Genomic DNA, 12734 nt, shown 5'->3' on the forward strand with positions numbered 1-12734 from the left:
TTGTATGGCTATACAGTCTGATGAGGCAACATACCGTCCACTAATTGGTAGAAGACGTTCGTGGCAGTGTTTACTAATTGGTTATTAAATGAAATTAAATTCCATTTTGTCTTTTCAGTGCGACGTTTCTCCGCAAAGCGTATAACCAACGAAAGAACAACTCAGCATCAAACATGACGAACTTTTACAAGTTTTTTTCCAGATAGATGGACTAATATTGCTCATATTCATTCTGTGGCTAAGTTGGTCCATGTAACCTAATATTTTGTTACAGTGAATAGGTTATTTGGGCAGGCTTCATTGGATTCAAGTAGTGAAATGAGAGACTGAAAAAAAAATGAAATTAGAAGTATATATTAATACCTTCAGCTGCTGACAGGCGTTGATAAATATCAACTGGGACAGGTGAAAATGTGTGCCTCGACCGGGACTGGAACCCGGGATCTCCTGCTTACGTGGCAGACGCTCTATCCATCTTATTCTTTTTTTTTTTCGATATTGTTCGTTGCGTTTGATCTGGGCGGACGTCACAAGACATCCGCTGAAGTTGATCGTTGATTCCTTTACTCAGGTTTTTTTTTTTATTACAGAGGGCGAGCAAGCCTCTGACCGAACACGCTCAGCTACCATCCCGGTTATCCATCTCAGCCACCGAGGGCACAGACGATAGCGCGACTGCAGGGACTATCTCGCGCACGCCTCCCGCGAGACCCACATTCTCACCTTACATGTCCACACAACATTCGTAGTGTCCCTGCCAAACACACTCATTACTCGTAGAAGACATTCTTACCCAGTCCCGTCGGGTAATATGTGTGCATCCGCACAGAAGAGGAAGGTCATGGCCGGTATTGCCACAACTATATACTTATATGGGTATGGTGTCTGTCCTTTCTGACATGTCCATATAAGAAAAAAATGAGGTTTGTTTACTTGTTAAGACACACAAAATGTTGTGAATGCAGAGATTGTGCGATCTCCATTCAAACTAGAATGAACAGTGGAAACGTAATTCCGAATTGTTCGTCTACGTGAATGGGTACTTGTGAAGCCCATAACAGTTACCATGATTATGCCTTAAACAAAGGCGTCTCTGGAGATGCTAATACCACATCGGGAAGTGAATCAAAACTGTTCGTCCAAACCCATAGGAATTACACTGTTATCTGAACAAAAAAAGTACTAGTATTGAAAGATGCTTTTAAAAAGCATTCAAAACTACTCCTGTCGTGCCGCCGGCTGACTGCTGCAAACCATAGAAGATTGAAGATGCACTATCAGACCGAAAGTATCCGGACGTCTATCAGTCGACGGTTGAAACTGTGCTGGGGACACTTAAAACGCGGTGTGTGAATGTCTGTGGACGAATGGCAATCCATTCTTCCTCCAGAGCCGAAACTGGAGAAGGCAGTGCTGTTGGACGATGGGGTCTAGATCGAAGTGGACGTTCTGACTCATCCTTAAGGTGTTCTGTAGGGTACAGATCGGGAATCTGAGCTGGCCGGCCCATTTCAGGAATGTTATTCTTCACAACCTATTGACTCACAGCTGCTCACTTATGAAAGAGTGAATTATCATTCTGACACAGTCATCGACTTCGAATTGTTCCTCTACTGTACACAGTATACATTGTTGTAAAATGTGTTCATATCTTTCTGAATTTAGTATCGTCTTCAGAGCACAGTAAGGGAATAACACCCTCACAACGGAAGATATCCCAATATCGTAACAGCACCCCCTCAACTTTGACTGTTGGCAATGCACATGACGACAAGTAACTTTCTCCAGGCATTCGCCAAACCCAGACTCTTCCGGCAGAATGCTAAAGGATAAAGCGTGATTCATCACCCCAAATCACTCGCCTCAAGTCATTTACTGTCCAGTGTCGTCGCTCTTTACTCCACCTCGGCTAATAGTGACTACAGACACGTGTGGCTTATGAGGAACTCTCGCCCATGGTACGCCATTCTTTTTAACACACTACGCACGATAGTTGTGCTTGCTGGTCTACTGGTACCACGTTATAACTCCCGAGTGATTCCTTCCTCTCATTTCACGTGATTTTTTTTACAATCACTCATCGCAGTGTTCGACGGTCCCTTCTGTCAGTACAGTATTTTTTTATTATTATTATTTTTTAGCTGTGGTTGTTCCTTCGCGTTCCCACTTCATACTCACATCACCAACAACCAACTTGCGCAGCTTTAGAAGGGCTCACATGTCCTTGATGCACTTGTTACTTCACCGACATCCAATGATTAGTGCACCCTCGAAGTCATTGAACTTACCTGAACGATCCTTTCTTTTCTACCGACAACAGCGGTCTCCTTTCATACTGGCAGGTTCACCACTCGTCTTATCTTATAGCCAGATTCGCATTACATATGAGTGTGTGGATGCTTTTCATCGGATAGTGTATTTAAATAAGCGGTACCATATTGAGAAGTTATCGAAAGTAATCAGAGGGAAGAAAGTGCAACACCAATGAATGTGCTGTGGAGACGGCTTCTTTCCTAGCTCACATTCATCAAGAAACCATCTGGCAGCGAACAGTCCCAAGTGACTGGAAAAGAGTGAACGACACTCCTGTTGTTTCTAACGTCTAGCATCGGAATCCCGCAAAGTTTCGAAACATAATTTAAGTTCGGAAATTTTGAGACTCTGAGGAGAAACAGTTTCTCTCGAAAACTGAACCCAGATTCAGGAAACACTCCTCTCATGAAACGCTGCTCGCCTATCTCTCTCTCTTTATCCGGCAAACAACAAACACAGGCGAACAAAAGATGCTGCTTCCTAGAGTGCCAAATAAGCTTTCGGTACTGAACGTGCTGTCAAAGAATTCAGGACACGTGATTGTCGTGGCTAACTGCTCCAACTGACAACTGACTAAGAATTTTGACTAGTTAGCGAGCGCTCAAAAAAGAGAAGGTAATACGGTTGAAAAGCAACTCATGATTGACCAACGAACAAACACAATATGCACTATGTGATCGAAAGTATCCGGAACCACCAAAAACATACGTTTATCGTATTAGGTGCATTGTGCTGCCACCCACTGCTAGGTACTCCATAGCAGAGAGCTCAGTAGTCATTAGACATCGTTAGAGAGCAGAATGGGGCGCTCCGCGGAACTCACGGACTTCGAACGTGGTCAGATGATTGCGTGTCACTTGTGTCATACATCTGTACGCGAGATTGCTATACTCCTAAATATCCCTAGGTCCACTGTTTCCGATGTTATACTGAAGTGGAAACGTGAAGGAACACGTACAGCACAAAAGCATACAGGCCGACCTCGTCTGTTGACTGTCAGAAACCGCCGACAGTTCAAGAGGGTCTAATGTGTAATAGGCAGAGATATCTATTCAGACCATCACACAGGAATTCCAAACTGCATCAGGATCCACTCCAAGTACTATGACAGGCGGGACGTGAGAAAACTAGGATTTCATGCTCTAGCGGCTGCTCATAAGCCACGCATCATGCCGGTAAATGCCAAACGACGCCTCACCTGATTTAAGGAACGTAAAAAGCGAACGATTGAACAGTGAAAAACGTTGTACGGAGTGACGAATTACGGAATTCACATTGTGGTGATCCGATGGCAGGGTGTGGTTATGACGAATTCCTGTTGAACGTCATCTGCCAGCGTGTGTAGTGCCAACAGTAAAATTCGGAGGCGGTGGTGTTATGGTGTGGTCGTGTTTTTCATGCAGAGGGCTTACACCCCTCTTTGTTTTGCGTGGCATTATCACAGAACAGCCTTACACTGATATTTAATGCACCTTCTTGCTTCCCACTGTTGAAGAGCAATTCGGGGACGGCGATTGCATCTTTCAACACGATCGAACACCTGTTCATAAAGCACGGCCTGTGGCGGAGTGGTTACACCACGATAACACTCCTGTAATGGACCGGCCTGCACAGAGTCCTGACTTGAGCCCTATAGAAAAGCTTTGGGATGTTTTGTAATGTCGACTTCGTGCCAGCCTCATCGATCGACATCGATACCTCTCCTCCGTGCAGGACTCCATGAAGAATGGGCTGCCATTCCCCAAGAAACCTTCCAGCACCTGGCTGAACGAACTTTTAATCATTTTCAGCCAGGTGTCCGGATACTTTTGAGCACATAGTGTAGGTAAATAATTTATCAGAGAAGATAATCAGTTGTCTCAGCTTATATATTGATGACTCACTTGTATATGAGAGAGAAGCGTCACTGAGTGATTGTTAGCAAATACATAACGAGTTGAATAGTATGTAAATGTAGATAAATGCAAGACAGTGAGCATGAACAATGGAAACAAACTGATTAAGAGCTTACTGGATAATTTCTGCAGTCGTTTAAATAGCCAGAGGCAATACAACAACGAAATAAGAGTAGCACGCGAAATGAATAGGGAAGTCTAATGGAAGACTTAAATTCATTGGAAATATTATGTGAAAGTGATCTGTTAATAAAAGGACCAGGATAATCCCCTTGTAGCCTTATTTGTGACGTCAGTCGGTGTACGTCGAGGCCCACGAGAAAGACAGGCCGCGGCGCGTACGTCACGAAGGTAGTCCTGAACTCGCTCGCTCGCTCACCTCAGCAGACCAAATGCGTTTCTAAACCTGTGAACTCGCAGCTGGGCGTGTAAGTAGTAACGAGAATTGCATCTTCCACTGGAATTTACTATTATGAAGCCTTAATGATTAACAGTACTACAGCAAAATTTAAGATAGATACTCGAAATAAATCGTTGAAACGTACCCTTAGAAAAATTAATGAATTACTGTGCTTAAACTGACACACAATATTTTTTAGCGCAACGCAATCTGACTTTCAATAATCCCTACAAAAGAATGGCCCTGACTAACATTAACCTATACGTTTCACAAATCACTTACCTCACAAAAATCTTGGTTACTCGAACTGCTGCAATACAGCGAGCGCCACTAGTGCCAGCTAAATAAAAGATTCAAACTACGGAAGGCACTAACTACTGATAGGCATAGTTAGCAAATGAAAGATTTTGATAGAGAACAAACAATGTATTTACCTTAATATCATCAACAGTCATAATATATATATATATATATATATATATATATATATATATATATATATATATATAGCAGTTCATGACATCCAGTCTTACAAATTTCAAAACTCCGCCATCTCTCTCCCCACATCCACTACTCCTGGCGGCTCACCTCCAACTGCGCAACGCTACGCGCTGTTAACAGCCAACTACCCAACACAACAATGGCGAGTATTTTTTGTCACAGCGAGTCTGCTTTTGATGTCCTCCTTGCTCCGTCCGTCATTGGTTATTTTACTGCCTAGGTAGCAGAATTCCTTAACTTCATTGACTTCGTGGCCATCAATCCTGATGTTAAGTTTCTCGCTGTTCTCATTTCTACTACTTCTCATTACCTTCGTCTTTCTCCGATTTACTCTCAAACCATACTGTGTACTCATTAGACTGTTCATTCCGTTCAGCAGATCATTTAATTCTTCTTCACTTTCACTCAGGATACCAATGTCATCAGCGAATCGTATCAATGATATCCTTTCACCTTGTATTTTAATTTCACTCCTGAACCTTTCTTTTATTTCCATCATTGCTTCCTCGATGTACAGATTGAAGAGGGGCGAAAGGCTACAGCCTGGTCTTACACCCTTCTTAATACGAGCACTTCGTTCTTGATAATTCACTCTTATTATTCCCTCTTGATTGTTGTACATATTGTATTTGACCCGTCTCTCCCTATAGCTTACCCCTACTTTTTTCAGTATCTCGAACAGCTTGCACCATTTTATATTGTCGAACGCTTTTTCCAGGTCGACAAATCCTATGAACGTGTCTTGATTTTTCTTTAGCCTTGCTTCCATTATTAGCTGTAACATCAGAATTGCCTCTCTCGTGCCTTTACTTTCCCTAAAGCCAAACTGATCGTCACCTAGCGCATTCTCAATTTTCTTTTCCATTCTTCTGTATATTATTCTTGTAAGCAGCTTCGATGCATGAGCTGTTAAGCTGATTGTGCGATAATTCTCGCACTTGTCAGCTCTTGCCGTCTTCGGAATTGTGTGGGTGATGCTTTTCCGAAAGTCAGATGGTATGTCGCCAGACTCATATATTCTACACACCAACGTGAGTAGTCGTTTTGTTGCCACTTCCCCTAATGATTTTAGAAACTCTGATGGAATGTTATCTATCCCTTCTGCCTTATTTGACCGTAAGTCCTCCAAAACTGATTTAAATTCCGATTCTAATACTGGATCCCCTATATCTTCTAAATACTGTTTCTTGTTCTATCACTTCAGACAAATCTTCACCCTCATAGAGGCATTCAATGTATTCTTTCCACTTATCTGCTCTCTCCTCTGTATTTAACAGTGGAATTCCCGTTGCACTCTTAATGTTACCACCGTTGCTTTTAATGTCACCAAAGGTTGTTTCGACTTTCCTGTACGCTCAGTCTGTCCTTCCGACAATCATATCATTTTCGATGTCTTCACATTTTTCCTACAGCCATTTCGTCTTAGCTTCCATGCACTTCCTGTTTATTTCATTCCTCAGCGACTTGTATTTCTGTATTCCTGATTCTCCCGGAACATGTTTGTACTTCCTCCTTTCATCAATCAACTGAAGTATTTCTTCTGTTACCTATGGTTTCTTTGCAGCTACCTTCTTTGTACCTATGTTTTCCTTCCCAACTTCTGTGATGGCCCTTTTTAGAGATGTCCATACCTCTTCAACTGTACTGCCTACTGCGCTATTCCTTATTGCTGTATCTATAGCGTTAAAGAACTTCAAACGTATCTCGCCATTCCTTAGAACTTTCGTATCCCACTTCTTTGCGTATTGATTTTTCCTGACTAATGTCTTGAACTTCAGCCTACTCTTCATCACTACTGTATTGTGATCTGAGTCTGTATCTGCTCCTGGGTATGCCTTTCAATCCAGTATCTGATTTCGGAATCTCTGTCTGACCATGATGTAATCTACTTGAAATCTTCCCGTATCTATCGGCCTTTTCCAAGTATACCTCCTCCTCTTGTGATTCTTGAACAGGGTATTGGCTATTACTAGCTGAAACTTGTTACAGAGCTCAATTAGTCTTTCTCCTCTTTCATTCCTTGTCCCAAGCCCATATTCTCCTGTAACCTTTTCTTCTACTCCTTCCCCTACAACTGCATTCCAGTCGCCCATGACTATTAGATTTTCGTCCCCCTTTACATACTGCATTACCCTTTCAATATCCTCATACACTTTCTCTATCTGTTCATCTTCAGCTTGCGACGTCGGCATGTATACCTGAACTATCGTTGTCAGTGTTGGTCTGCTGTCGATTCTGATTAAAACAACCCGGTCACAGAACTGTTCACAGTAACACTCCCTCTGCCCTACCTTCCTATTCATAACGAATCCTACACCTGTTATACCATTTTCTGCTGCTGTTGATATTACCCGATACTCATCTGACCAGAAATCCTTGTCTTCCTTCCACTTCACCCCTACTATATCTAGGTTGAGCCTTTGCATTTCCCTTTCCAGATTTTCTAGTTTCCCTACCACGTTCAAGCTTCTGACATTCCACGTCCCGACTCGCAGAACGTTATCCTTTCGTTGATTATTCAATCTTTTTCTCATGGTAGCTTCCCCCTTGGCAGTCCCCTCCCGGAGATCCGAATGGGGGACTATTCCGGAATCTTTTGCTAATGGAGAGATCATGACACTTCTTCAACTACAGGCCACATCTCCTGTGGATACACGTTACGTGTCTTTAATGCAGTTGTTTCCATTGCCTTCTGCATCCTCATGTCGTTGATCATTGCTGATTCTTCCGCCTTTAGGGGCAATTTCCCACCCCTAGGACAAGAGAATGTCCTGAACCTCTATCCGCTCCTCCGCCCTCTTTGACAAGGCCATTGGCAGAATGAGACTGACTTCTTATGACGGAAGTCTTCGGCCGCCAATGCTGATTATTTATCAAAATCTAGGCAGTGGCGGGGATCGAACCCAGGACCGAAGACGTTTTGATTATGAAAAACGAAATACCATCAACTACTTACCCTTATCTCGGTGACAGTTAAATTAATGGAGATAGTATAATACAATGGTTTTTGAGTCGTAATCAGAGCTGGAAGTTCTCGTTATCTGTCAGCAAACGATGGCCTTTAAGAAAAAAATTTTAGACGTTAACTTACTACTCCCACTATGACAGTAATTTGGAATTAGATCTTCCTTGAAAAGCTGGATAATATCAAACAAAGGGGAATAAAATACGGTCCTCAGATTAATGTTAGTCTACGATTCTTCCGGAAGAGTAATCGTGCACATTGATCGAAAGAGAAATGCTCTGGGTCAAAAGACTACGTTTCAGACGTACATACAGGGATGGATAATAATGTGACCGTGGATCAGCTTTATGTGCAGATGGGTAGAGGTAACAACACACAACCTATTATTTGGACTGGTTATGCAAAAGGATTTATAAACACAGCAGTCCTGGTGAAAACGTCGTATATTGACTTTCAGTGCACAAGCTCTGGTGAGAATAAAATACAAAACTCTGCTTAGTTGGGTGCAATGAGAAGAACAGTTGTGCTAAGGTGTTGCTACACACGGTGAGTTAATCTCCAAACTACAGCATTTATTTATTTATTTATTTATTTATTTGCAGATACAGTGACTTCAATGGCACAAGGACATGGCGTCAGAAGCAGACGCTCATCAGAAGCAGAGCGGAGGCGGGCGTACGACGCATCTCTCTCTTAACAATGCCTGTCTAGAAGTGATCTATTGTTCGCCCACGAAAACCGTTGGCCCTTCTTCGGCGGGTGGCTGCAGAAAGTTTCTTCACTGGCTCGTCAAATGTAGTCAAACCAACTCGTGTCGTAGGCACGCTTCTCCCAGAAAAACGAAAGAATTTGTCCCTGTTGAATTTCTTAGCAAGATGGATTTTCCACAAAGATCTGAGACTGATATCTCCGTTACTTATAATCCGTCTTGATTGAAAAGATGTTTATTCACATGACGGTTTCGGTTCCTCTAGAATCATCTTCAGGTCTGCAATGTCGGTTACAGAAGTAACCCTTCCACACACTTCTGTAACCGAAATTGCAGATCTGAAGATGGTTCTAGAGGAACCGAAACCGGTCATGTGAATAAACATTTTTTCAATCAAGGTGTACTATAAGTAACGTTGTATAACCAGTGATTGCGTAATGCCATTACACATTATGTCTGTTTCTGCAAACTGTTATCTCCGTCTTCTTCGCCGAGTTAGAACTTAACGACCTCGTTCTAACTTCCTGTCTCACGAAGCGGCCATTGTGCAAAATTCCTCCCAAAACGCAGCAATGAACCACCCGTCGACAAATGTGTGTTGCGCTGCTCCTCATCTCACACGCTCACAACACTGACAGCTTTTAAAAAAATGCATCTCATTATAGGTCCAGAGTTTTGGCGACGATCATAGCAGTATACATCGATATATCGATCAGCGGTATATCGTAGGATTTATCTGTGTGTGTCGATATATATCGGCGCCATTTCCCCACGATATATCGATATCAAAAATACATATCGAATGCCGATACTTTTATATTATATGTGCTTCACAATTTTCGGAAAATATTTGAAGTTGTTTTGAAATTATGGAAGGGCATAATTTTACTTTTAATTTGTGAACGAGTCTTACACTTTTTTAGCTTTTATCACGTCCAATCTTTCTCTTTGAGTGTGTGAAACAAGTATGTGTGCCACAAAAGCGGAACACCGATTGTAGTGGGTTTGGCGGTGTGAAGGGAATAACAGGATTTCCGATTTGAGGACACAGCAAAACAGTTGTGTTAAAAAGAAAAAAAAACAGATTTTAACGCTACTAGTGTGCTATTTCTTCACATCGACATTCTTCAAATACAGTCGCTGAAAATGATGAAGAGAAATGTAAATTACAAGATTGGTCGTTGCGGTGGGCGGAGACGTGTGAGGGAAAATGCTGACGTAATCGGCGCTCGGCGCTACCAACAGAAACTGCAACATTTAGCTTCACCATGCAATTTTGGCACTACAACTGCTAGGTCGCTGGTGTTTGCAGAAATGAAAAAAACAGGGAGGTCTACATGAAGAGTTCCGGACAAATCCAATATGTGACGAAACCGAACGATGGACCCATCGGACACCTTTTATTGTACCATTTACACGCAATTGCAACTTGGTTATCGCCAAGTGTGAACGTCCATCGTTTTCCTTTCAATCCTTGCTCTAATGGGGACAAGCAGGCTGCTAGCTTGTTGATTTACAGAACATCTAATAATAAATCAATACTTAAATATACAGCTCTAAAACCGGCAGTTTATTTACAATGTCAAACCGATACTTTTATAGGCAGGTACGTCGATACTTTTTCCTCCGACGTAACGATACGTGGATACTTTAATCTATATATCGTGAGTCGACGATGATATTTTTTATATATCGATATATGGTATTCCCGGTATTTTTAAAAATGTCAACAATCCCATTCAGTACAGCTGTAGTCTGTTAAATGCTCCAACGTGAACGACTAGATCTTCGGTTACATGCGACATAAATGTATCCAAAAGTACAGAAGTCTCAAGAAAAATGGAAAAAAATTAATCTTCACTATCAGAAACCTGTGAAAAGACTACTCCGCCGATTTAACCCAGTAACTGCAGCAAAAAGACGTCCCACTCGCTATACGTTATGCGCTATACGACGCCTTTGGAACGAAAAGTAGATGTAGTGGCGAAACATCATGGGTTTTCCAAACAGTTATCTACATACTGTTGTATATGCTATCTTACCATTCAATTTTTCTCATTTTGCCTGAACCTTAAAAATGTTGTCATCTCTACTGTACAAATTACATGTAACATTTTAAAAGAGTAAGAATACAGCAAAAATCTCCTATAATTCATAATATCGGAATTTATAAAGTATTTTTCAGTCATACAGACTGAAATATTTATAATTTTGCTGTGGATTATAGGAATGATACTTTGCGACAACCCTTTCCTCTCTTTCCAGTGTATTGCTATTTGAACAAGTTGTACGTTTTGTCGTTATTGCTTTGCAGTCTTCAGCCCGAAGACGGGGTTGTTCATCTCCCCACGCTGCTCTATCCTGTACAAACCTCTTAGTCTCCCGTAACTGCTGCAACTTCAACACGTTTTAAACTACTTACTGTAATAATAACCAGATCTCCCTCTACGATGTTGATCCCTACCATCCTCCACTACTCGATTCGTGATGTCTCAGAATGTGTCCCATAAATGGTACCTTCTCTTAATCAAGTTAGGCGGCACATTTCTTTTCCCCCTAATTCTATTCAGTATTTCCTCTTTAGCTATGCGACCTATATGTAACTAACTAGCCAACTCTACCCATTTAAAGTTCAGCAATTTTCTGTAGCACCATAACTCTTCTTTCGTGAACTGCTTATCGTCCACGTTTCACTTCCGTAGAAAAAATGCCTTTATGAAAGACGTCCTAACATATAAATTTATATCCGATGTTAACAAAATTTCTCATCTTTAGGGACGCTTTTCATGCTGTTGCCAGTCTACATTTTGTATTCTCCCTTCTCCGGCCTTCATCAGTTATTTTACTGCCCAAGCAGCAAAATTCAACTACTACTTCTAGTGTCTCACTTCCTAGTCGAATTCACTCAGCATAGTCTGATTTAATTCGACTGCACCCCATTACCCTTGTTTCACTTTTGTTAATTTTCGTCTTACGTCGTCCTTTCAAGACCATATCCATTTCCTTCAACTGCTCTTTCAAGCCCACTGACCTCGGAAAACACCGAACTTTTTATTCATTCTCCCAGAACTTGAATTCCTTTTCAATTTTTCTTTGGTTTCCTTTACCGCTTGCTCAGTGTACATATTAACATCGGGGATAGGCTACAGCCCTCTCTCTCCATCCTTTCTCAACCACTAGCTTACCTTTAACGTCCTTCGACTCTTATAACTGCCGACTGGTTTCTGTACAAACTGTACATAACTTTCCACTCCCTGTATTTTACACCTGCTGCCTTCATATTTCCAAATAGTGTATTCCAGTCATCAACGTCAAAAGCTTTCTCTAAGTCCACAAGTATTATTAACCTACCTTTCCCATTTCTTTAATCTTCCTTCTAAGATAACTCGTAGCATCAGTACTGCCTACATGTTCCTACAGTTCTCCGGAATCCAAATTTATCTTTCCCGACTTCGGCTTCTGCCAGTTTTCACATTCTTCTGTAAATAACTCTTGTCAGCATTTTGTAATTATGATTTCTTACACTAGTGTTACGTGACATGATCATTCAATACAGCAGAAGGTCTATAAATTTGTACTGGAGTCTTCTTGTGAAAACGTATTTACCAAAATCGGCATGCTAACACAATTACTGGATTACTAGTTACGGCAATATGACTGCCATCATCAGATCCGTAAAAACAGGCAGACGCAGTTACATCATAATTTGCTTAAACCACTTTGTCAAATTAGCTATACACCTTGCATAAGAATGCAGAGGCAATACAATGATATGGCGGGTGTGCTATCCTAATGTATAGGGTGTACATAAAGTCCGGAACACTTTCAATTATTTATTGCACAAGAACAAAACATTGTACATGTATCATACATATGTCATTCTGAAGACAGACTCTGAAAGTTTTTTTCACGTATACCGCCACAGAGTAATTTGGTAATTTGCCGATAGTC

This window comes from Schistocerca gregaria, chromosome 1, assembly GCF_023897955.1.
Source record: "Schistocerca gregaria isolate iqSchGreg1 chromosome 1, iqSchGreg1.2, whole genome shotgun sequence".
NCBI classification, from domain to species: Eukaryota; Metazoa; Arthropoda; class Insecta; order Orthoptera; family Acrididae; genus Schistocerca; species Schistocerca gregaria.